Consider the following 26,803-nt stretch of genomic DNA (forward strand, 5'->3'; position numbering starts at 1 on the left):
CTAGCTGCATGGAAGACTTTTTATTATTATTGTTTTTTAACATTCCAGAGGCAAGGCTCTGCCTCTGTCAGTCCTGCAGCCTCCAGTGACACAAAAAAAACCAAAAAAAAAAAAACCAAAAAAAAAAAAGGTCCCCAAACATAGATCCGTGTTATTAAACTTATTTTCTGCTCGGTTTTCACAGCCCTGCCTCTGGTCCATTCACATCAGCCACCCTGGGGACCAGAAGGGACACAGACAGCTCCTGTGCTATACCACAGCAATGGATGAACCTTACAGACCTACCTCCAAAATACTACTCCAGAGGAGGATGAAGTTCAAAGGCACAATATCAGAAGGTATAGCCCCTTCTGCTGAATGCTGATCTCCACAGGTCTGTCAGCATCAGCAAGGATCAAGTTGTACCTTTTGGCCTTTTGAAAAATGCCTCTCTACTTCGTGCATGACCAGCCCTCGATTCACTCCTTCCTCAGCCTTCCTTTCCCACATAAAAATTGAATCCTAAATGTGCCTGGATGCTTCTATATTTAAAGAAATGAGAAATTAGCATGACTTAATTTGAAAAATACACTCTCAAGCAGGCTGAACATTAAGGACTTCACAGTGTGAAAGAACTGTGTCTGATTTCAAGACTTGCTTTCATTTCTGAATCAAGTAAGAGACATGTGCATGTCAGTCTCCCACATCCCAGTTGAGTCCCAGTGCCTGTGCTGCAGGTCTGCCCTCTCTGTTCACACATAAACCAGTCTGGATTCTAACACATTTCTCAAAAAATCTTCCACAGTAGAAAGTATTTCCACAAAAAGACTTTGTTTTCAACAAACTGTCAAGAACTTGTCTCTGCCTAAAGTCTGTCAGTATTAAAGCAGAATGCATTTCAAATACAATGGATGATACAAATATAAAACTGTATTTCAAAGCCCCTGTTCCACTCACAGAGACATCGTGGAAAGCTGTTCAGAATAAGCCCATGTATAGACAAGTCCCCAAAGCCAGACCACAAAAAAGCCAATGTTCCTGCTTGAAAAAGTGAAGCTTTCTCCCCTGCTCACCTTTTTAAGTTTCAGTTCAAATTCTCTTTAGAAGAGCAGACAACTAAAAAAACCTTAGATTGCTAAGCCATGTGAACTATCCCTACTGGTGCCAGCCATATGCATTTTTCCATCTTTCTGGTTAATCTGAAGAGAAATGAATCTGGACAGTCCTGTGAAGTTTCTTTCAAGCTTAGCAGGGGTATCAGAGGGGGGAAGGCTTTGAGGAAGCAGAGCCCAGTCTACTGCTGCTGCATTGCTGGATCTTGCTCTGTACAAGGCTCAGAGCACACAGTCTGTGACTCACTCACTCTCTTACATACTGCAGAACTAATTGCTGGTTTAGTACCCACCCACAAAAGCCTGCAAAGGCCTCACCAAAAATCTCTGCAAAGCACAGGAATCTTCACTCAAATGGACAGAAGCAAAGTCCTTACTCCTCCTCCTTCCCTAGGCACAAACACAGACTAGAGAGAGAGGAAGGGAAGGGAGTAAAACCAGCCTAATACTGCTTTAAATGATTCCAGCAACATCAAATAGATCAAAAGAACAGCATGATCTACTAAAAAAGGAAAAGAAACATAAAACAAAACATCCAAACACCCAAACACGAAACCAAAACACAGAAACCCCATCCAACAAACCAAACCCCTGAACTACTTCCCACAGCAATCAAGAAATCATTGTGGACTTTTGTGCACCTCAAATCCACATATATTTTTCAAATTGCTCAGACTGGGAGATGATGATAGCATCACTTACCTTTCCTGTCATTTCAGAAAGAACTGTGAAACAGAAATAGTATTTGTTAAAATACTCAAGACTCAAAGTCTTGTTTTTAAGTTGCAGACTGCAGTTGGAAGTGGGAATGTATTATATTCCTTTAAAGTTAATTACTTTGCTTACTGTAAACAGTGCATTTAGCATACTACATTTGACATGCAGTAATACTCAAAACAAATCCATGTATACATATTTTCAAGCACATTTTTCATCTCCCGCCTCTGCATTTTCACAAACTTGTTCTACTGTACGTATAAAAACCTTACATTTGCCCCTGAAAGACTTTAAATCATCTCAGTTCAAGTTTCTGAGCCAGATCTTTCTTTTTTTGCCAAGAACCTGTAGTTTCTTTTCTGGCTGCAAATAATTATTCTGTTCCTGTAGACAAGGACGTAAATCCATGCTGTTCTCCATTTAGATTTGTCTTTTAAAATTCCATGGGCATCTTAAGGGAAAACTTTCCATTCAGTTTATCTCTGGAGTTTCCTGAACTGACAGTTCAGACATCAATTTGTCTTTAATACTCCTAATTTTTGATCTCTTTTTCTCCCCAACTCAGAAAAGCTCAGCAATTCATACCTGGTATTTTCAATCCAACTACTTTTGTTCTCTGAGTTTCAGTCCTGCTCCTTCTATTCTAAGCCATGTGACATGGCAAGTTCACATAGCTCTAACCAAATCTCTAAATTAAAGGACAGCAAAGTCTCACTAAAAAGCATTTGGGCTAACAGACTCCCCCATCTCTGCAGGAGAGCAAAAACCTTGAAGTACAGGTGAAAAGGCACTGTTGGAATAAGATTTGCCACTGGAAGTATCCGAAAATAGATCTGTCTTAGCAGTAGACCTTGTCTCTCACGGTACAGAGTCACCAAGCTCCCCTCTAGCTACCTGCTAAGACATTTTAGAGCATGCAAACTTCAGCAAGGCTAATCACAAAAGGCAGCTGATAGTTCTCACTTCCAATAGGGAAAGTAGGTAAAAATACCCTCTGGAGAGTCCTTTCCTGGGATCCCAAGGGCCAGGGTCCCCAGCAGTCAACATGACAGGCTTCAAGCCATGGATATGAGTAGCTGTGGGACTTTTCAATAATGTCACGACTTCAGCGAAGAACATAGAAGTTTGGTCACTCCTGCTTTTACAAATCTGTACACTGTGACACACACCTGCTCTGGGTGGCAACAGAGACCACCGGGTTTGCCCCTTCTAATTTAAAAGCTTTATGCTGCACACAATTACCCCAAGGCAGTAGAACATCATCTATTTCAATTTAGATTTGATCTGCTCTTTCATGCAGGCACAAAAGCATATTGTAGCTTTTCATCACTTAAAGCTCTAGGATCACTGAATTATTTAGGTTAGAAACGCCTTTAATATCATCAAGTCCAACCATAAACCTAACGCTGCCAATTCCACTACTAAACCATGTCTCCAAGTGCCATATCTACACATCTTTTAAATACTTCAAATTAAACTGAGCACAATAAAACAGCAAGATCTTAATTAGCAGCTCCATTAATATCTATGCTGTGAGTATGGACAAATACAAGAAAAAAGTATATACCGCTGTGTATATTTCATCTGGACTTAGTGAACTAAGCATAAAATCTAGTGGCATCCCAATGTCCTTCAACAACTTTGCAAGTTTGGCAAGTTGCACCAAGTTCAACTGTTTACAAAGCTCAGAGCTATACAGAGCCATCTATTTCTAGCCAAGCTACAGAACATAAATTTCACAGATCCTGAAATTATTTCATTTGTCAACATCAACCTATTCTTTGCCCATCAGAGCTGAGTTATTTTAGCAGCACTTCTGCAGAACACCTGAGCCAGCAGATGCTCTAGGCTACACAGAAACAACTGGAGAAATGCAGCCTTCAAATGATGGAAAGCCCAGAAATTCTTGGTTGGTAACAATACCCAATGTATTTCTCATAAAGTGAATAATGAAATAAAGCCTGCTGGACACTCCCATAGCTAAAAATATACCCAGGGTCTCAAAGAGGGGTGAGGATGGCTTAGAGCCAATTTCCATGGTGCCATAATTGGGCAGGTCTCACTCCCTCAGCTGGCCAGGTACACCTGTACAAACTGTGGCTGCCCTACAAGCACACTCTTAAAACCACTAGAAGCATGCCCTCCTCTCATCCTCAGGAGAACAGCATCACAACAGAAGCACAAGGAGGAGCTCTCAGCAGCCCTTATAATAACCCTGCATTAGGTCTGTAACATCCTTTCTGCTTCCCCAGCAACACAAGCAGGCAATGCAATCTAAATCACAGGAAGGCTGGAACACAATGAGCCAAAACAGCTTGTGATGGCATGATTTTAGGAAGCATGCTTTATTGCAGTTGAGACTGATGAACAACGTGGGGTTCTGCCTTTACAGAGGAAGCGTCATCTTCTTCACAATGGAGAAAGCAGAGAGTCTGCCCAAAACCAGGATTAGAGCCTAGATCTCTGCAGTATTATTTTAACAGTTTAATAACAGCACCAAGGCAGCAAACAAAAATCCCCTATTAATTAAAGCAGGAACAAAACTGGATCTTCTTGTAAAGTAGAGCCAGCGTTGCAAACATAAGGCTTATGACACAGCCTCACTCTTTTCTCCTTTTTGAAGAGTTAAATAAGGTATAATTTAGCTATCATATTACACTATTTAAAATAAGCAAGTCCTCAGCTTTGTAGTTATAGACTGCACTGCTCAGCTGAAGTTTGCTTATTCTATAAAGTGCTTGCTAGAAAACTGTATTTCCATTTAATTCATGCTAACATTCTTAAAACCAAAGGTCAAAAACACGGAAACAACAGCTCGACTGTAGCTAAGTAGGTCTTGGCTGGAACCCAGAGCTGACAAGAACCGAAATCTTCACAAGAGTAACAGAAACTTCAGCTTTTGCATTCTATTTATTTAAACTATAAATTTAATTAAATTATAAATTATTTTTATGAGAATCAGTTTACGTTAAAAGGTTTTTTAAAAACAGAACCTAGTTTTGAATAAAACCTGGAACAAACAACATGTTTGATCAGATTTTAACCTAATGTATTTTTAAGCTGTAAAAACATTTGTTTGCATATGAATGAGTATTTGTACTGCAGATGTTGCACACCTGTTTGCATTTTGCAAAAGGAAAGTTGCTTTTACATGTTTTTATCTCAATCACAGCACACAGAAAACTGAGATCTAGAACTCCATCTCTCATTTCAGGGCAGTTATGACTGAAGTCCACATAATGTGGTTTTCTTCTTCATTCAAAGCAAACTTTCTTTTCTTTTTCAGTTTCAGTATAGGTCTTCAAAGTAGAATAGCTTGTCCATAGACTTAAATTCTTCTGTAGTGAATTAGAATCAGTGACAGTGAGATTTACCGCATAAAAAACAGAACTTGACTTTTGTATAAGCATTAAGGGAAATTACGGCTTTCTTTCACTGCATCATCAAGGAATTGTTTAGACATAAAATCAACATTGTAATACTTTTCACACTTCGGATGACAAGTCAATCAGCTCTTGATCCCTTTCACGTCTCATCTCCCTCACCGGCAGCTCTTTGAAACTTTTAATACAACATTTTTCTAATATTTTCACTTGTAAATCTCAAGTTCAGATTTCAATCTCAGTACAAGCAACAGCTCTGCCTGAGTACTCCCACACATTCTTTCTTCCTTCCCACGGTCACTCCCTGTATTACCAAATGAAATGGATGTTTGACAATTACCTTGAAGGACTACATAACGAAAAATGGAGCTTAAAAACACAAACAAACAAAACCCAAATAAAGAAACATGGTAACAAGAACTGTCCTTTTCCTCATAACAAAAACCGATAGAAACATAGTCAACGTAGCATGTTGACCATAACAGGCAGGAATAACATCATCCTGGGTGGTGCCAAGAATCACTTGGAACAAGTCATTTTTGCATCTTGGCAGAAGCACCCTTCAAGAAAAAAGGCCATGCCTACAATCAGCAATTTTCCCAGAGATGACCTGCAGTGGTAGCTATCCAGATTACCTCTCCATGGACCCAATCCAAAACTCATTACTGGCAACAGACTTTTGAAACAGCCCTGTTACGTTTTTTTTCCACAGTGGAAAAACTCTGTATTTAATTGATAGACTGGAAAGAATCTTCAACTCTTTGAAGTCTGGGATTAACAAGAGAAAAGGACAAAGTGTTTGCCTTTGGCTTGGCAAGCAATACCTCAGGGGAAAAAAAAACCCTCTGAGATCTAGACATGATGCAATTTATACAGTGCTCAGTATGGTGCAGGTACATCAGAAGATACCTTTACAACTAAAGGTCTGAAGATAGCGAAATTACCAGTTGCTCCCTTTTAGCAACAAATCCTTTAAATTAGACTTTACCAACAAATCTTTTAGGAAGAAGCATACATGGTGTTCAAAAAATGAAACATTTTAATTAAAACAATTTAATCTGAATTTATTTTAGCACCATGCTTGCAATTGTGTTCAGACAGCATCAACAGAATAATTTAGTATCAAAATATTCAAAATCCTGTGATTTCACTATTTTATTGTTTTAGGACGACACAATCTATTCAAAATAAATGCTGTTCTTCTTCTTCAGGAAAGTGGCCATATTTGAAGGAACTAGGACTTTCAGTAGCATTTTAGGCCACAGGACAGTGGTGGAGTAAGCAGCTGATCCACATAAAAGCTCTTTTGCTTATTTAGTTTTCAGTGGGGTCAAGCCACTGAATTAGTTTGAGTTTAATCATGTTAGTACAATGACAGGAAAGTGTAGGCCAGGAAAAATATATGACAAAGTTGGGGTACTGGAGTCTTATACTGATGAAACTGAAGATGGAATTTCACTATTAAATGCACAAGTAAGTAGTATTAAATACAGAGAAGTGTTTTCAAATTACACAAAATAATGACTCCAAACCTAAAGCATGTCTAAATGAAAGTAATATACAAACCCACATCTCAGAAATTCAAGAAGTGATCTCCTTCAGGAGGTTGTTTTTCCTGGGCAGCATAGTCTACAATCAATATTGTCATGCAGTGGAGGAAGTAACTGTGCTCCATCATCCCCAGAAATCTCTCTGCCAAGGGAATCATGTGTATTAGGAAATGCTACCCTCTATCGTCTGACTAGTCTGAACAGCTAACATCTCCTTAAAATGATCATTTTCAGAGGTTAACAATGCATTTCTTGGAAATTACTACACAAATCATGAGCCTTCTTTTTACTCATCAATTTAGTCCTTCACTACAGCACCGTGACCCTGGCTTTCCCTCTTACTGCTTTTTCCAATAGGAAAGCAAGCCAGAGTCTGAAAAATAATTATTACTTTAAGTAACTGACTTTTTTAAAGTTCTGCATCGAAGTTTGAATTCTTTTTTGTCCATTTTGTGTACATACTACTTCAAAACCTTCGTTTATCTGTTGTCTTTCCACTCCCATCCCTTTCCAAATCCTGAAAACTAACCTCTTCTAAAAGCCCTTATTTCACAGGTTTTATATTTAAATGCCTTTTCTAAAAAGCTGAAGCATCGGGATCTGAAGACATAAGAATGCTATTGCAAAAGGAACTAGACAGTGATCTTTGAATTCAACTTTATTATGAAAAATTTTCTAAAGAGCACACAAAAGGTGTGTCCCTTCCCCACAAACAAGGAAAAAGAGAAAAGAGGGAAACAATGGAAACAATATTCTTTCTGCCAGAGTCCCTTAAGAAAGGCTGCAAAACTCACTTTAAGATTATTTAGGACCATGCCAGCAGGATATTAGATTTAAAAGGAAAATTATTTTTTCAGCTTATTCTGTATTTAAACTGAGGAGTTCTACTTGGCTTACAGCATATGGAATGAAAGAAATACAAGGAGGAAGAGAAAGATTGCCAGGACAAAGCACAAAGTAGAATAAAATAAAATCCCCATAAAGTCTGGGGAGCAAGTGATAGGGAACACCAAGTGGAAAACAAAGGTATGAGATCTTTGTGTCCTAATTAAATTTAGAGTTGATGTTGACACCTCTGATTTTCTTCAAAAAGAAACTGAAATCTGAATTTCTCTAGAACCTTTTTGCCTTCTAACCTCTGTTTCTAGCTCTTTTGGCCAGAAAATGAGAATTTAGACCTTAGAAAACAATTACCAACCATTTAAGGGTGATTTTGATTAAATAAAATACTGATGTGTCAACTTGAAGATGTCCACACTGCAACTTTTATGTATCACTGCCTATAAACAGTGTGACAGGTCTTTTTTGATCACTGCTTAAGGATGGAAGCATTGCAGTGTATTATTGCTACTATTTAAGTTTTCCTCAAGCCAGCAGTACAGCTAAAGCATATCATAAGGCTCTTCTGCCCTTGGTCTGAACACAAGACATTGATGGTGTGATGTAATGACATAATTTGTTCACTGACACCATAATGGGAAGTATGAAATACAAGCTGTCAGAAATATAGCCAACATAATGTTGCCCTCCAGATGATTTCCAAGGCAGGGAGAGTAAACAGCCTTCTCCCAGCTTTCTTAGTTTCCACAGCTGAGAGTGTAGGATGTTTACAATACCTGTCACTCAGAGCTCCCAAGAACAGAACAAATCTCAGCAGACCTAGTATTGACTTCAGCACTGACTGCTGGAAACGTGCAGATGTCAAGTAATGGGAGGAAAAAATCCATACCCATGACCATGTGAGTCCAAACCAGTGTTAAGTCCTTTGTCAACAAGTTGGAGGGTCTAAAAAAGAAGCTGAAAGTAAGCTGAGCTTCAGCATCTCCAGAGGACAGCCAGTGTTATTGCCATCACAATACTGCAAGGCTTGCTGCCAGTTCACTCCAAAGTATTCTTGCATGTCTTGAAGTTGTGCCTGCAGAAAACAGAGAATTCACCATTTTAAACAGTGCACATAGCAGAAAAATGGACTTTGCAATCTACAAGTAAGAGACATCATGTAATTTCCAAAGGTCTGGAAGCTTTTAACATGATTTAAAAGTGATTTAGAGTGCTGGCTCACAGAATGCCTACACTATCTAACTTATTTTTAATTAACAGAGGAATGATGCTTTGGAGACACTTTTGAACACTGTGAGGAAAAGAATACTTTTAAAGATACAGCTTACTAAATTGAAGAGTTTGGTTAAATAACAACTTGTGGCTGTTAACAGCAGTCTAGGCACATTTGAGATTGTACTTTCCGCTCAGAAACATTTTAAATATTCAGTTGCCTTGAAGGCAGCACCTCTAAGAGGAAAAAAACAACAAAGAAACAAAATATTTTTTTTAAAAAAGAGAACCCAATCAGAAAAAAGAAAAAAATTTCTCATGTAGAACAAAAGTCAAAATTCTCAGAAGAGAAAAAAATGCCACTTAAACAGGTTTTAGTACAACATAAAAAAATCTTTGGGACAAGTTTATTAATAGTTTCTGCTTTAAAAAACAATGCATGTGCAAAAAACCATGTTCAAGTGACCAAGGGCCCAAATTGTGTTATAGAAGCACAGGAATGCACTTTAAAAGAAGTTAATCTGCTATTGAAAAGGTAGAGGAGCTTCAGCTGAGAACACAACCCATAGAAGGGTTGCCCCAAGTCTAGTACAGTAATCATTACATGAACACCACTTACAGCACAGTGTATTGGCCAGCTTTCCAAGGAAACAGCTGCTCTGTGGGCATGAGGTATGTTTCATTTGGACCAAAGTAACCATAGAGTTTTCTCCTCTACCATTATCTAGGTATCATTCCAGTAGTCCTAAAAATCAGGATAGATATCTAAAAGTCAGTGCCTGGAGGGGATCAATTTGGTCAGGAAACACAGCAGCAGCAGGAGGGGAAAGAAGGGGACAATGTAACTGTCCATTGCCTGACCATTCATAAGGAGGCCTAGAGATTTGCAGGAGGCTCAAAAGTTGAAAGAGATTGGAAGGCTTTAGAGATCTGATCATCTTTACCTTCTAGTCTGCTATAAAAGAATGCAGACCGCAAGGGCAAAGGCAACACAGATTGTAAGAATTAAAGGTTTTCTTTCTTGAGCTGTCCTGCATTAACCATCTCTCTGGTCAGCAGTTAAACAACTGATGCTAGTGCTGCGCTAAGAAGATGCATTTTTCCTAAATTCACCGATTTCACATGTCAGTGGGGTCAGTGGGTTAGATCTTTCTCTAGGGCATACAACAGAAGAAGAAATCCCTGTCTTCAATCAAGCAGCCACACCAATCAGATTGCCAGGTAGCCCTGCAAGAAACAGCCTGGCACTGCCTCAACAACCAATCCAGCAGTAGAAACAAAAGCATTAAGTGAAGTCATGGAGCTGCTCTCTCAGAGCAAGGAAAAGGAGCAAATCTCAGAATAATCCAGGTGAAAACATCTCAGTAGCTAATCTAGTCCCAGGTCCTCCTGGAGGCAGAGCTAGTTTTGAAATCCCACATGAACTGCTGCAAGAGATCTTACATTTTTCATTCAAGGTTTTGCAGATTAAGTATGATTTGCAGAAGGCACTTCAGCCCTTTACAAGAGAACATTCAAAAATAATATTGTGGTAGTCTCTGATGGAATTTACCACAGTACACTCAATCTTTTGCTAACAAGTGTCTGATATTTCTATTGCTAACAGATCCTATTTTGATCCTGTAAGAGCTATGATGATTTTTTTATATTTAAAACATCCATCATCATATCATCTTGATGTGCATCTTTTATTACCATTGGTTAGAATTGTTATTTACAATTACTTTTTCAGTACAATTGAAATTCCAGGGCTTAAAATTAGACAGCGGACTTCAAAAATATTAACTTGCTTTACACTCTAACGTTAAAACAGATCTTCCAAGTTTAATATACGGAACAAATATATGAGCCCTCTCCCAATAACCTAGTCCCCAGTACAAAGCCCCCCACACAACTATGTAAATTCAGAAAGCATTGATATTGTATTTGCCATAAAGTAAGTAGAAGGAAAAATAAAAAAAACCCCAAACTGTCTATAGCAAGAAAAAATTCTGCTTCCAAAATAAGCCTAGGAACTACTGGAACTGTGGGCTTCATATCTAAGAAAATTGTGAGTGCCAGTGCTGTAACAGGCAACACACTGTCAACACACAGAGAAGAAAACTTGTCAAGGCAAACGATGCAGTGACAAGGAAATACTCAAAACACATGAAGCAAAAAGAATCTGGAGTTTCAGAATAATGAAAATCAAAATAAAAACTAAGTAACATATTATGGTATCACAGAATCCCAAACACCCTTGAGACTTATTATATTTTCTTTAGCATTTAAATGAATGAGACAAATGACTTAGGACTTTATATGTCAGTTTTGCGTATATATTTCAGATGTGCTTCTGAAAGGTGCACCAAGTAACTTCAAACAATTTAAAGAAATCTTCTGGCAAGAACTTCATTTATACTCAACAAAGTAATTCCTATTCTAAAGGGCTTACAGTCAAAACAAATGACAGAAGAACATGATAGCAATTAAATGATGACTTTAAGCATGGGTCCACTGTATTTTTACTGCTTCTCTATAGATTGCCTTTGACTTCCAAATTGTTTCAGGTAGCTACTCCCTTTTTACTAATATTTATGCGGTCAAAGATACACCTAAGGTGACATACTTGGGGAGGATAAGAAGCTACATATATCATACCCCTTCGCCAAAATAGATGCCTACCACTTGCCAGGCACAGTTCCTTGTCTATGTATAGGTACCCAGAGACAGCAACCTGCTTGCCCCAGCTTCCATTGCAAACCACGTCCTTCTGTAGGTGTCTAAGAAATAGAGTTGGTGATTTGCCAGCAAGCCTTGCACAAAGCCAGGCTAAAATCCCTCCCCTGAAGGATCTAAAGGAAGGCACTACCTGCACCGATAGCCACACAAGTGATCATGTCTCAGTAAAGCTATCACAAAAGTAAGGATTAAGTACTGCAAAAAAAGCTCTCTCCCCCAGATCTCCAAGAGGCAGTGTTAGTGACATAGTTATTTACCTGATCCTAAAACCTGCTCTCCCTCCCTTGGCTTCCCTCTCCGACACTTGAGGGATATGACTGTAAAATGTAGTACAGAGAGTTACGTAAGAAGCAGCTGCTAAAAGAATGCAGCGCAATAATAAACTAACAACCCAAAACTAAAGCACTGCCCTGCCATCACCTGGAAAGAAGAGACTGTGAGTTGCCCAGTAAATGCCACCCTATAAAGAAACAGTAGTCATTAATTTACTTTCATTTTACAACTAAGCACAAAAGGAAAGGACTGAAAAGAAAACGTATTCTCTTCCCTTTGTAACAAGTTAGATGTTTAAGTTCTGGTAATGACAGTAAGCTGGGTGCCAACATGCACAAATTACTCACTGCTCACTTTAGAGAACACTTGTTACAGCCAGAACCACTTAAATATATCACCCAACAGCAGAGGACCATAAAATAAAGAAAAAGTACCCTGTTTGCAATCAGGGAGAAAATATATATAGTGTAAGGTTTAACTCTCCTACAGGCTTGTAAGATGAGCTGACTTTATGCTACCTTCTGTGTACTCATGGCCCTCTAAAAAAGCTAATCTTTCTGCTCTGCATCAAGCACACTATTAAAAAGAGGGCAACTATCACTGAACATTATAAATATTATGCCATTAGCAAAACTAAGGATGCACTACTTATATAGGAAGGTCTCTTACATTGCCTTTTACAAAAATTCAAAACTGTCTCAAAACCTTCCTCAAAATTCATAATGCACATAGGGAAGGCCAGCCTGCCTACAAGGAGGCTTACCTGACCTACCTGCCCCTACCTGAGGGGCAAAATACTTGTGCTGAATCCCCCTTCTGAATACAATCAACTTAAAAAGGAGCAGGGCCAGGGAAGACTGCAAGGTATTTAAAACTCTTCATTCTCTGCCTGGTCGAATCCTGGAGACTGTGTGGTCTCTACATTTGGAGATATTCCCAATTCACCTCCACTGATCAGTCACCCCTCAAGAAGCAGTTAGTATACAGAGTAACAGCCGTATCAGTTTGAGGTAAGAATTGAGTTTTGGATTTGGGAAGGGGCAGTCACAGTGTCAGCCATCCTTAGAGCTTAGCTAGAGTCTTCCATGTTTCCATCTCTGTGTGGTGACCACTAAAACTACAAACCTCTCACTACTGTTGTTCTCCACATGAAGAACAATTTCTCTCAAAATTGCCGGGTTTTCTTTCTCACCTGCCCCTTCCTGGAAGGCCACACAGTTTCAGTGAACACCTTGCAGTCCTGGTAACAATGATTTGCTATCAACTTTCTAAGAAAAAGCCTGGCATGTTTCTAAGACGACATCAAGCCCATGGCAAAGAATTCTGGTTTTTTCCCTTCTTAAACATTCTGTGTTCACTTTATAAACATATATTTATATATACGTGTATGTAAAGAGGAACTCTGAAGTCTCTGTCTGATGTGGAAGACCTAAAAACAGAGGTGGATCTCAGGGCTCTCTTTCAGCTCTCTTTTCAGCTTCAAAGAAAGAAAACTATCCTATTCATTTTCTTCCCGAGCCCTGCAACTATTTGAAGGGAAAGGAAAAAAAAGTAATGTTTCCTTTCCCAAATAACTGCTATAAGACACATAAAAAACAATCTGAAAACAAAGTCAATACATTTTTAAACTAGGCAAAAGAAAGATTAGTTTCAACAATTTTAAAGTTTTTGCTCTGAGAATCAGAAGCAAGACAGTGGGGAAAGAACAGCCACCAAACACAAGCCACAAAATAAGGTGAAACAGTCCCAAATACATAAGCAGGCATATTCTAGACAGGGAATTAATTTGCCCACCTTTGAATGAAAAATAATCCAAATACTATATAAATACATAAACTGCCACCAGATGTCAGTACAGCCTAGAGAATTGCTAGTACAACCCCCTACTCCAGGCTGATAAGGACATTTATTTAACATTCCCCCCAGCTGTCCAGGTACACAAATCCAGCCCTTCCACAAGTCCTGAATGGAAAAAAAATCACACACAATAGATCTCATTTGCACGTTATCAACATGAACAAAACCCAAAAAAGGTGTAAGAATAGGCCTAAACTTCTACTGCCTCAGGACAAGAAGAACCAGCTTGATACTAAATAATCTACTATTAAGGCTCACTGCCCTCTTCTCTCATGCTCATCAGATTCTCTAGCAGTGAGTCTTGGCCCCACACACTCACGTTTCCTCTGTTCCTAAATAGCTTCAGTCTCCTTAGATTATGCTGCAAAGTGACAGGGAATATTTAGCAATGAGGTTGCTAAGCTAAATAAAAGGTTGCTTTTCTGCAAAACAAGCATTACCATGTCTGTCCTTGTGCTACAGCACAGGCTCCCTCCAAGTTCTCCCCATCTCTGATTTTTTACAAGAGTTGCAATGGAAAGTTAGAGTGGAACATCTCTGGCTGAGGTGATTTTGCTTTGAAACTTCTAACAGCAAACTTTATCTGACTTCTTCACACAAATAAATATATAAATCTATGTTTTCTTGATGGTAGAAATTAGTTGCAGCAAAACATATGGCATGTAAACATTTTTTCTGCTCCATGTCCAAATTCATTTACAAACCTGGCTACTAAAGCTATTCACCAGGCAGGTTTCACAGGCTACTTAAAGAGCAGGCCTTACTTCAGACCATCAGTGCCCATGGTAAGAAACAATCAAAAAGGGAAAGAAATCACTCTCCCATGCCAAATATAATCTACATTATTTAGTCTCAGCAAGAATTTTGAGCTTTGTGAGTTTATAGATTGAGCTTCTTGTCCTACCATGACCAACAAGTCTTACTTTGAATCAAAATATGCATTGAGAGAACACCAGAAACCGAAGAAACCAATAAGAGAATTATTAAGTGATTAAGAAACCTAACTTTAAATTTTGGTTGGCATATAACTACTCAATATTAGTGACATTGTGATTTCCATTTTGTGAGAAATATTCAGTTAAGCAAAATAACACACACTGACCTGTGGAAATTTACATCAGGAAAATCTGCTTGTATAGGAATAATGTAATCAATGTTTATAATTTTAATACTGGCTTAATGCAAAACCAGCACACATAGTCTTACAAAATCTCTTATTTTCTTACTAAATGCAATCAACTCGGTGCATGCGTCTTCGTAAGTCCAATGCAAAAAAACTTTATAAATTATATCATCAAAAGAAAGTTGGTGAGTTAAACAAAAAATGAACTTTTTAGGCCACTGGTTTCAAAAAGAACTCACTGAAATATCTGTCTTGCCCTATAGGGCCATCTTGGCACAGCTCTGAGATTTTAGCTTCAGTTTTAACCCTAGCACACTCCTGGATTTCCTTTGTACAGTTTCGTATCTCAGACTGAGTAAAATTGAGAGAGCAATAGAAATACAAATACGTAGAGATTTTTTCTGAGCATTTAGGTTTTCATAACATAGACAGCTCAATAATTTGGGATATTAATATGAAAAAGAGAAATAAAAAGCAGAGAGGCAACATCTTGAAAGTCATATAATTTTGAAGGGGCGAAGGAGTACAAACTGCCTGTAAATTGAGCAGCAGCGAATGCAAAAAAAAAGAATGTGAAGTAAATCGTTTTACAGGAAACCCTCAAACCACTTAAAGTGGAGCACCTCTTAATTTCATACCTAAACTAAGCCTTGGAACCTCCCTTCAATTCAGGTGAGCTTTGTAGTCTCAGAAGTTTCTCCTGGAGGAGCCTAATCACTGACTCAAGAGGAAAGGCAGGGTTTGTTCCAAACCTAAGTGCTTAATTAAATAGAAAAACTATAAGCATGTTTCACCTTGCTTTTGATTTTCATTAGGAAACCTTTCACAATTCCTATTTTGTTCCATACAACTGCACGTCTTTGCCAGTTTGAAACAAGAGGTAATTTATGTGCACTCTCTAAATTGGAATTTTTAATTCCTGAGTCTTGGCTCTAATTGTAAAAAGGACCCTTGAGGCTCATAGTTTCTCTCTGTTAACTTCCCTCCCTCAAATTCCCTACACGTAAACACTTGTTTCTACAATGCCTCTTCTGCAAGTCATTTTCCCCCAACTTTCTGCACATTCAAAATGTGCAAAGCCAAACCCAAGGCTCTCAGTTTTACTTGTGCCACTTGCTCAGACCGAGTTTGCTATGTCCAGATGATAAGTACCACTCCAGTTACTGGCTATTCAGGAAATCTCAAGAACATTACCAGCATCGAGAGTGCATGACTCAACAGCCAGCTTGCACACTATGCCAGGATAACAGAATAGCCAGCTCCTTTCACTCAAGAAACATAACTCCTTCAAAATCAAAGTTTTAAGAATACAAAGAATTTCAGATTCTGCAGAACCAAAATTGCAAAGATGCACTTAAAAGTTATTGGAAATTCACATCAGCATCAAAACTTGAGCAGAAAGAAGCCTATAGTCAGTTCATTTCCTAGAATCTTTTAAAGTTCACCCTTGAGTGTCAAAGGGGTTTGTGGATTCTTCTCTACATTACCTAAATTATGTGCAGCTATCCCCTACTAGCATTTCCTCTACACCCACCAAGCAGTTAATTCTGCTGCTGAACACACTATGGCAAATGGCATTCCAGCTGTGAGACTTTGAAAGAGGCTGGCATTTCAAGAGTTACGTGGCAGTATTGGCATGCCTGTGCAGATGGAGAATGGTGGACACATTTTTTTCCTCAATGAAAAGAGTTCTAGTTAAAGATGCTTTTAAAAAAAGGGAAATTGCCAGTCTGAAATGCTGTCATTTCTACATGGATAAGTAGGAATAATATTTGGCAGTATGCTTGAAATAGTTGTACATTTAATTTTTCTTGCCAATGCTGGCTTAAGAATTCTATTATATTCACAAGTAAGAATTAAGCAATGCAGGAAGCATTTCTTATTGCTACTGTCTTATGGTTATTATAACCATATTACAATAGTTATGTTGGTTCGTTTGTTTTTAAAGACATCCTCTTTACAAGGAATTACAAATAAGTTTAATGACAAAGTATGCCTTAATAGGGAATTTTCATCCTTCAATTATTTTGCCTCTCTTAGATGACTCAATTCTTCTTTAAATACCCAGATTTCCATTTCTTCCCTAAGCACAGTAGTTGCCTTAAGTTTCACTTTCCTATTTCCATCCCAGATCTTCTTCAGGTTAACTTAGCAAACAGTGCTCTTGCTGAAGACCGAAGATATTCGCACTATTCCATCCCTGTATATTTTGAGTTGTCAATCTTTCCTGTGACAGTCTAGAACCAGGTCTTTTATTCTGCTACCCTCCTCCTTCACTCCTTCTCAGAAGACATTCCATTTGTTTTTACAGTGGAGAGCCTTAAAAGCTCTTCTGCACATTCAGTCTGGGTGGTTTACTTTGCAATTAAAAAAACTCCATCCCCTTTGTGAACATGGCCCAGAAAACTGCCTCTACTCTATGTCCAATAGCACACATGAAAACTTTCTCAATCTATCCAACACTTCAAGAAAAATATGCCTGCTAACTCTAACACATTATTAATACTTGCAACTCCACAGACCTAGTCAAACACCCAGGTTTGCAAATTATTTATGCATAAAATCTAAATTGAAGTCCTTTCAATTGATCCTGACATTTCCAGCCCATCCAGCAACTCCTTGTCTTCCAGGTTCACTTTTACACAACATTCTCCAGTGAAGGAAAGGCAAAAATTTTGCCGTGATTTGAACAGATTGAGAAAACTACTGCCAGAAGGAATACTCTACAAACCTTTATATCCTTCTAGGGCCTCCTGTCTCTTCTTGGTTGAATCAAGCAGCAGCCATTGCCATGATCTAGGCCCATCAAGATCTGCAACCTTCCCTACCCTCAGTAAGCCGCCTTCTCTATATCCATATCACACGAGGGCAGACAGTTTCTGTTACAGCTCATTGGTGCTTTCTTCTTCACTGTGTCTTAACAGAACTGCAATTTCCACCCTCACAGCCTCCCTCAGAGTCTTCCCCTTCACACTGTGTGCACCTACCAGTCCCACCAGTCCCCCCTGGCTCGCCCCACGCTCCACCCATTCATGGGGAGGTCCATGTACCCACTGCAATCCAGAACTGTGCCAGGGACTTCATACGAGTCACGGTGCTCAGCACCCCCACGTGCTGCGGTCACACCGAACATCTGACTGACAACTTATGAAGGCACTTCACCCACTTTTGGCTAAGGCTGACTAATTAACAACATCAAAGAAAAAAATGAGAGAAAAGAATAGGCATTACTTGAAGCAGCAATGTTGAAACTGAATTTTTTTTTTTTGCAATAAAATCGCTACTTGACCATGAAGACAGTAAAAAACCCCTCACCTGAACATACTTTCTTTTCTCCTAAATAGGCAGAAAACTTAAAACTTCTTTTGTAGTATTTCAGTAAGGCTCATCACTATGGTATGTGACCAAGCCAAAGATCAAGTTGCTCATCTGTATTAAACAACAGTTGCTGCAGGTTGAAAACAAGCAGGGCTTCAGTTGTACAGAGGCTCAGCTGAGGTTTCTGTTTGGCAAAGATGATGTATTTGAAACATGGCACAGACCCAGATTCCATTTGATATGGTTCTTCCTGATGCATAGATTTCAGGTAAATTCAATAGCTCCTCTCCTTCCCCTCCATGGAACAAAAAACTTTTCCCTCTGTGTGCTAACAGGATTAAGTGTCGCATTTAAATTTCATCAAACTCCACTTTGTTCTCTAACCCCTTCTCTGAATTAGCAGGCTGCTGCTGAAGCAGGCACAGCTTCTCCTACTCGTTAACATCACGGACATGCTGTGGCAGGGATCCAACTCCGTTTTCCCGCAGAGGATACAGCTTCTGTGGAAGAGAACAATCTCCAACGAAAGCTTAACACATCGTCCCATTTCCTCTGTTGGAAGGGAGTCTCCCAACTCACGCTCTGAACAAACAGAGTCCTGGAGCCAGCCCATGGACAGTGTTTACAGAAACAGAAACGTCACCGAAATAGTTTGAAAGAAGAGAGAAGCAGCAGTATTTTTTTTCCATGAAAAAGTAGTAAAGTTGAGCATTAGTCAAATGCTGATACATTTTTTTAGCTATTTCATATGGAGGCTTCCTGAAAAACCACATCTATTTTACTGTGGTTAAAGTAAATCTTATGCTGAACAAAGGAACTGAGAGGTACCAATTTAGCAGCAGTTCTGTATTTCCATCCCCACCTGTCCTCTTGCTGCCTAACGTCCACATGTGCACATGCGGACCTAAGTCATGCCAAAATAAAGAAACATTTCTTTTCTTGTGGGGTTTGTCCTATTTTTTTTTTTTTTTAATGCACAGAAAGACTTTAGACTACCCAAACTTTGGAAAAATACAAAGGCAGAGTACTGAAACTATTTACAAGGTTTCTGGACCATCTGTAGTTCTTCATACATGGACTTTGAGAACCTTATTTAATTAGTATCAACCTTTCACCACTTAGCATGCCGCTAGAGCATTAGTCTATTTTTATTTTATTTATTTTAAGGAAGTGGAACAATACAGTGATCATCAAAAATAGTACATCAAAATAGTACATGCTGTACCCTGTACTTAAACAAATAAATACAGAAAACTATAATCTCCAAGGGTAGGATATACAAATATAAACTCTAATTTTCACAACGTTCATGAGAATTATAACTTTTGTAAAACCCAGTCCATATGGTAATTGAAGTGGTTTCAATCTCACAGTTACTAACACAGGAATGAAGCAAAAAGCTGCTCTCAGCATGCATTTTGCCAACGAATCAAACTTGTAACATCATATGGTCAATGTATAATACAAGGCAAACATGCACAAGAGAAAAAGGCACCACGTTTTTTTCTTGTTTCTACCTCACTTCCAGTCCTACAACCTGCCTGGTGACTATGACAGACACAGCTGATATGACACAAGAGGCAAAGAAGTTTCAGAGAAAATGTGAAAATCCAAGCTCCGTCCAAGAAGCAGGAAGAAAGAAACTCGAGGGTCAGCTGCAGAAGATAAGGGCAGAGACAGGCTCCAGCACAAGAATTTTTTAAGTAAGTGGCTTGGCAACTGAAATAATATCTTAAAAAAATTCTGTTGCCCAATGCCTCCCACATTGAAGCTGCAAAATCTCATCCTGTTCCCCTCTTCAGGGCTGTGAATTGTGCTAACATGGAACAGTGCTACTCACATCCAGAGCTTCTCTCTGTACAAAAATGAGCAGGCTACTTCTCAGAAAACCTAATTTGCAAGAAACCTCTTCTAGACCCAACCAAACCGTGGCCAGAGGCTTCATTTTCTTTCACAAGTCTTAAAACACCATGAAATCTAAATTGCTGCACAGGAAAATAAAGTAAAATACAATTTAAATAAATAAAGCAACTGCATACAGTTCTGCCTGTGCCCTTTCTGGCTCAAGATGAGGGCAGGCAGCTAGTTATTTCAGGCAGTGCCCATATTAACTTCCTGATCAAGCTAAGTGAAATCCTGCCAAGTATTAAAGGGAGAAGAAAGGGATGTAAGCAGCTCGGGTACTTCCTTTCTAGAGATACTTTTTACCAGCACTGCAGTTCTACGGGTCGTACTGAGGGAACTGATGTGTTAGGTAGAGTCCAGTCACATCCTGATTTTACCTTCTGAACACAAATCCAGAGAGGGCTGATGGCAAGTGGCACACAGGCTGTTTGTTAGGAGGCTATGTAAAATAGTGAGAATATCTTGTGATGGTGATTAAAAAGCCATGATGACTCCCTCCCAGCCTGGCTTATGTTTCCAGCTGGACATACTCTGCTTTCTCTTCGAGGCTGCAGCAACTGACCATTGCCTGCTTATAGCCCTGGAGGGCTGCACAAACTGCACTGAGCTTACCATGGGATGGTATCAGACATGACTCTGTCATCACCATTACAGACTTCAGCAGAAGCCAAAATCCAAATTTTAGGATAGTATACACCCTCATCATAACAAAAAATCTGTCCTGGTGCTGGTCATGCCAGTGCAAGGAAACTTTTTTCCCTAAAGCTCAGCAAAGTGACACCTCCTACCAACACAAGAGCAGTGCCAAGACATGCTAAAACGGGAACCAAAGAGGAAACTGGAAGTTGGGATCAGATTTTAGTTTTTTAAACTAAAGAGTCCTTCATTCTGAAGTGATAAAATGTGGAAGTGAAGAGTAAATGATGTTCAATTTTACATCATGTGTCTTTGAATTCTTTGGAAAGGCAGAAGGTTGACACAAATCTTCTGCATTAGAATTTATTGCAACAACAGTAATTTCTGTGAGAAGATCTGAAAGTACACACCTCATTTTCTAAAACTCCAAATATTTCACTCACCGTTTGAAGCTTACAGTAAGAGCAGATACAAACCACAGTTAAAACCTGCAATATATACTAACATCCAAAGATCACTGCATTCAAGATACATTAGTTACATTTTTGGTCAGCTCAAAGAAATGTTTGTCCCACCAGCTAATATTTCTCTCCTAAGAGGAGAAAACTGGTTCCACAAATGAATTCCAGCAAATTAAAGAGCACTGGCAACATAAGCCAAAATGCAATCAAATCAAAGTGATGATTTATCGCTTATAATGAAAACTAGACGATACATATCTTCAGATGTTCTTTTCAGTAAAAAGTGATATCCTGCAAGTTATTCCGTAAGAGAGTTCAAGCAATTCAGTGCAAACTATTTCTCAATATATGATGAATGTCACAACTCTGATTTTAGTTCATGATGCAATTTTAGCACATCCTGTTTCTACTCATATACTTCACACAACACAACAGATTTGCTGCAACCACAGAAACATCTTCGAAAGGTTAAAAATTACTTACTGCTAAGGCAAAAGTCTTTATCTGTACACATCCTACTAGGAGCTGCTGAATCTCTAGGAACAAAGATATTTTCAAAATATTTTTGAATTTTCAATTTTGAAAATTCAAAAGCATTAGTCTTGAAAGCAAAGCATTTTCTTGATCTGTAGCTTTCATGGAGGAGAATGCAAATGACACTACCTTTAAGTCAATACACCCAGCAAGTGTAGGCTGCCATCAGTTCAGAAAGCTTCTCTGCAAGAGAAGCAGCGACAATGATATGACCAAGTCTAATCACCCACGTCCCATGACATCAGAAAGTGCCATAAGTCTGAAGAACTTAAAGCACAATACCCTTTCTAGAAATATTTTAAATCTGTTTTAGCTATGAGTAAATGAGTACACTTACACAAGAGGAGCTGTAGACAATAGCACTTGTGAAGACAAGGCAAACTGTGTGCATCTCAAGGAGAGTACCCAGGCAGGGATCTCTAAGCTTCATCCCCGCTGTGCAAGCACCTTCACAAACATCAGACATTCAGTTGGCAGTGGAGAAAACTGACATATATAACCACAGAAAAGTGGTAGACAGGCTTAGACCTGGGTGCAGCTGACACAAGAGCAAGGAAGATGATTTTCATATCTTTATTTCATGCTTGCAGCTTTTTGCCTTTGTCTTAAGAGAAGCACTTATACCTCATACCCTCAATGTATGTCCACTTGGCAGTATAAGGTCTAAACCAGTCTTACATCAGTGATGCTGACAGAAGATTCGAAACATTCCAAAATAACACTGTTCTCATAGGCAGCAACTGCAAAATGCCAGAGGCAAAAATGTGTCAAGTTCCAAATTTTAATTATTCAAACTCTGCACTGAAACACTCACTAAAGCTACCACTTTAATTCCATTTTACTAATGTGAAAAAAGTGCAGATCTTCCTCATGAGGAGGAGAATGCTCAGACAAGGAAACTTGCATGCTTTTTTTTCTATGGGTTGGCATCTCCTTTACAATCGGATTTTCAGCTCAGCACACTGACATAGAAGGAAATGTAACAGAAAAAAAAAGATCTTTTCGCAAAGCTGCTATCTGCAGTCAGTTCCTCCCAGGAATGAAACACCCAACTTTCCAGGACAGCACCAGATATATTTGTATAAAATATCTTTGTGATAGAAATGAACAAAAGAACAACAAGGCTTCTTTACAGATTTCCTCATACAAGACATGAAATCCTTCTGTGTAGATAGTTGCTATGGTGCAGACTTAAGGGGAAAAAGAGGGGAGATCAGACTTCTTGTTTACAGGTTTCCAATATGTTCCACTTGATCCATCTTGAAATTGAAACCCTTTAGCTTCCTGTCTTAAGACTGTCAGATGGCAGAGAACAGACACAGTGTTAGCAACTTTTCAAAGCCCCCACATGTTCTCCACAGAGCTACAGAAAAACATCCACGTGGATTAGGCAACAGACAGGAGGGACAATACAGTTTCAGAGAATAAAAGGCATACTAAATCCTGAAAGACTTATTCAAGGGAAAAGAGACTTACTCTGGGAATGAAATGCCAGATTATCTCTGAACATTGTCAACACTTCACCACAATGTAACACTGCATGGATCTATTAAAAAACACACCATTTTGACATTCTCAGGCAAAATCCCGATTCCTCTGAGAACTTCTTACACATGTTTTATCCCAACAGGTATGCCTATCTATTTACAGATTCAAGAAGAGTAAGACAAAGACACTCAGGGTAGGATTAAACTTGCAGTAAGATACCTAAACCATGCAGTCCTCTACAGTCAAAAAGCCTACAGAGATTCACTTACTCTACAGCAGGCATTTAGGGTCTAATTCAGGTACCTAGACATAAGTATATGCAGTCAGTTTAAATGTCCTGGCAGTTCACCTCAGTCCCAGTTGCCTCTCCTGTAAACCTTGTACCCCTCAGCATCATGCAACTTTTACCAATGCTTTAGAGATCCTAGCTGGCACCTAGTTCAGGCAGGTGACCAGAGGGCTACTATCCAGGCCCCACTGACTCTGCCAAGGACATTTGCAGCAGCTATTAGGACAGCACAGAAACTTGGTGCAAAAGTATAAAACTTAAATGTTCTTCATCAGTCACGAACAGAATGCATCCTTTATTCTTTTGACAATTGATAAGAATACAGCTATAGCTAACACTATCACTTGTTGAATACTCAGGCTGCTCTTTATTGTAGTTTGGGGGTTATGCAAGAGATTTGGCCTTTGCAGTTACTTCTTTAGGGTCCCACGTTTTAAAGAAGCTGCCAAATGTAATTTCTTCCCTAGATCCCTAGTCGCTTGCCAGAAGATTAGACCAGAACCTTTTTGCCAAAACCTTCTATTTAACCTGTCTGTATGAACTGCCTTAACCAACTTTTTTTCAGTATGGTGTAAAAAACCCACTCGTACAGGACAGGTTAGTTCTCCCATTCAGCCAGTGACCAGTCTAGTTCTGTCATATATTGTGCTTCCACCAAATATCCAGGGTGAGGTGGAAGCAACCACCTGATCCAGGATAATTCTACGGCTTAGGAACTAAATGATGCAGTCTTTCTAAAAAAAGTACAAAATTGCCTGCATGGACAGAGATGCCTTTAAAGACCTCCAGAGGGTGACCCTGTCTAATTTTTAGCATTTAAATTTCTTTGAACATCAATCTTAGACATCCTTATGCCACCACCAGCATCTTGCTATAGCCTGAACATTCAGCTCAGTCATGTCAGGAATTCAAAACTCAAAAATAAATAGAAAAGGAAACCAGGCCTGTGACAATGACAACTTACAAATTCTGTGGCAGTTATCTTGCTCTCTTTAGACTGCCATTTATTTATCCCCTGCCCCCAGTGCTTCTGTTTTCCTTAATCTATTTCTCTTTCTTTACCTGCTTACAGCTTGCATAAAGTGTAAAAAAATTATTTTCCATGTTGTCACATATGCCTGGAAAATCTAACTAATGCCCCAAACCATCTACTGCCCACTGTTAGCAAACAGCCTAAACTGAAACAGTAGCATCCAATCTGTATTTGTGCTACCCCAAACACCACCAGAAATTTGAAGAAGAAAAAAATAATACACTGGAGGGTATGGGCCTAGACTTCTTTCCATTATTTTTTGGTTTTTCTATATTCTGGGATTTGTTTCCACTGGAAGATATTAATCTGCTGGCTGTTAACCCAGAGGCCCTCCTGACAGAAATCAGACCTTCACAAAGGCCAGACTGGGACAGAACAACTACTAAGTTTAAACACTGGAGAAAGCATCACCCCTTCATATTTACAGGCACGCTTTCCCATTTATTTAAAAAACATCAGAATGATTCTGTTAATGTAGCTATAATCCATTTCTCACATCTTAGAGATAAGGGATACTGTGCAAGAAAGGCATGCAGTGCTTCTATAGATATACTCCTTACACACAATCCACCCAATAGTAAGAATATTTAAGAGAGTCACATAGTTCCCATGGAGAGAGAGCTGAGAGAGCTTGTCAGATTCCATCCCAAATCTACTGAAAACAGAAGAGCTTTTGCCAAGTCAGTTCTGGCAAATGTTTCCAGCATTATCCTGTCTTGCCAAACTGCATTTAGATTTTGCTGGACTTATTTACTTGTTCAGTATGCTCAGAGAAGTGGAACTATTTGTTGCTGTAGAGAATTTGGCTTACTTTGAAGACCTGGATCATTTAAAAGATGAATCAGAGACTGACTAACTTAGGAATTTGATCTGTTAACCTCAGCTCATAGATAGAGCATGCTCAGTATTAGAAGTAATCCATAGTGCAGCTACTTCAGGTCTGAGACCAGCCAACTCTCTGAACTCTCAAATGACACTTTTAATGTGCTGTTTTTATATAGCCAAGTTCTATCCCTCTCAAAAATACCATCCAACACAAGCTGTAAGATGATGCTGATGATCCTCTTTAGAGGTCAAAACAGCACAACCATGTTTTACAAAAGAAAAGAAAACCCCTCAGCATTCTTTGTTGACTGCACGGAGATGAATCCTCTGAAGGCTGGATTTCCAAAAGACATAAGCATGCAGTCTCTCTCTCTCAAACACAACGGTACACTCTTTAGGACACCTTCAGTTAAAGGCTGATCCCTCTCATGCTGTTGTCCACACCCTCACTCCCCACAGAGCCGGTCAGTGCTCTGCTTCCACCCTGTCAGTGAGGCATGCAGGAATGCTTTTGATCAGATGCAGCAGAGGTACACTGGTGACATATTTTGCCTGACAAAGTTATGCTCTACTGCTCAACACAAAAAATGGACTGAAAATATTTAAGTATTTCAAAAATTTTATCTGCAGCACTTGTTTTCAAGCTTTTGGTACTGTTTCTCTCATGCTTGTCCATCCCACATTTTCAGCTTTGTTAGCTTGCCTTTTCTCCTTTTCTTTTTCTTCGCTAAGCCAGACATTTATTTTTCAAGCCTCCCTCTATTCCCCCATCTAGGACACTGCCCACTGCCTTGTAATAGACAGCAACCTTGCTTTACCTCTTCCATTACAGAAGCTATGTACTAGGTTGTAGCTACGGTCCATCTATCCTCAAAGCACATACTGCCCTGAAAAAAGTACAAAACACCACTAAGGCTTATACAGTGTCACTTTTCTAACTCCTCACTGTTATAAATTCAGCCTGGAGGATGTGTAAACAGACCCTACACTTCTGGTTTCTAAATGTGTACATGTATATAATTTGGTTGCATTCTAGGTGAACAGTACCACATTGCTTCCTAAGAGATAAAAGCAACCTACCCTATGACCTGTTTCCATCTTCATTGTACCTTTCCAATATTTAATTCACTTGCAAGCTAACAGGAATACCTGAGGATTTCTCTAGAGGGAAAAAAAAAATCGAGAGAAAAAAAAGAATCAAAGCCTACCACTCTCCACCCCAGGAAAACATAACACACAGTGACTATTCTTCATCAATATTTTTAAATCTGTTCACCACATACATCATATCTAGACTTTTTACTATTTCAATTTTTTCTATCAGGACATTTGGGCTGCCAAATCCAGTATTGTGTAATATATCACAAAGGCTACTGTCTGCAGGAGGCTATCAATCTGCTATTTATCTGCAATTTACTATGAAATAAAAAGATAACGTAACAAGTGAGTTCCATTTCCTGGTAGGATCTACTGAATTTACCTACTTTGGTCCCAGTCCTATTTCAGTATTTCTGTCCAAAACTATGTTGACAATCTATAGTCGTAAA

General features: G+C 39.0%; 1 protein-coding gene across 4 annotated transcripts in view; it reads right to left on the bottom strand.

Moving 5' to 3' along the window:
• OGFRL1 (opioid growth factor receptor like 1) overlaps positions 1 to 26,803 on the bottom strand; it is an 89,942-nt gene that overhangs the window by 43,733 nt on the left and 19,406 nt on the right. Inside the window, exon 3 of one of the 4 annotated variants that reach the window (XR_010079206.1) lies at positions 7,385 to 8,656. The exons of the other annotated variants lie outside the window; for them this stretch is intronic. The gene's annotated coding sequence lies outside the window, so the exon portion shown is untranslated. Of the gene's footprint in view, positions 1 to 7,384; positions 8,657 to 26,803 lie in introns of those variants that run through there. 4 annotated transcript variants of the gene reach the window in all.

This window comes from Prinia subflava, chromosome 2 (assembly GCF_021018805.1).
Source record: "Prinia subflava isolate CZ2003 ecotype Zambia chromosome 2, Cam_Psub_1.2, whole genome shotgun sequence".
Lineage (NCBI taxonomy): Eukaryota > Metazoa > Chordata > Aves > Passeriformes > Cisticolidae > Prinia > Prinia subflava.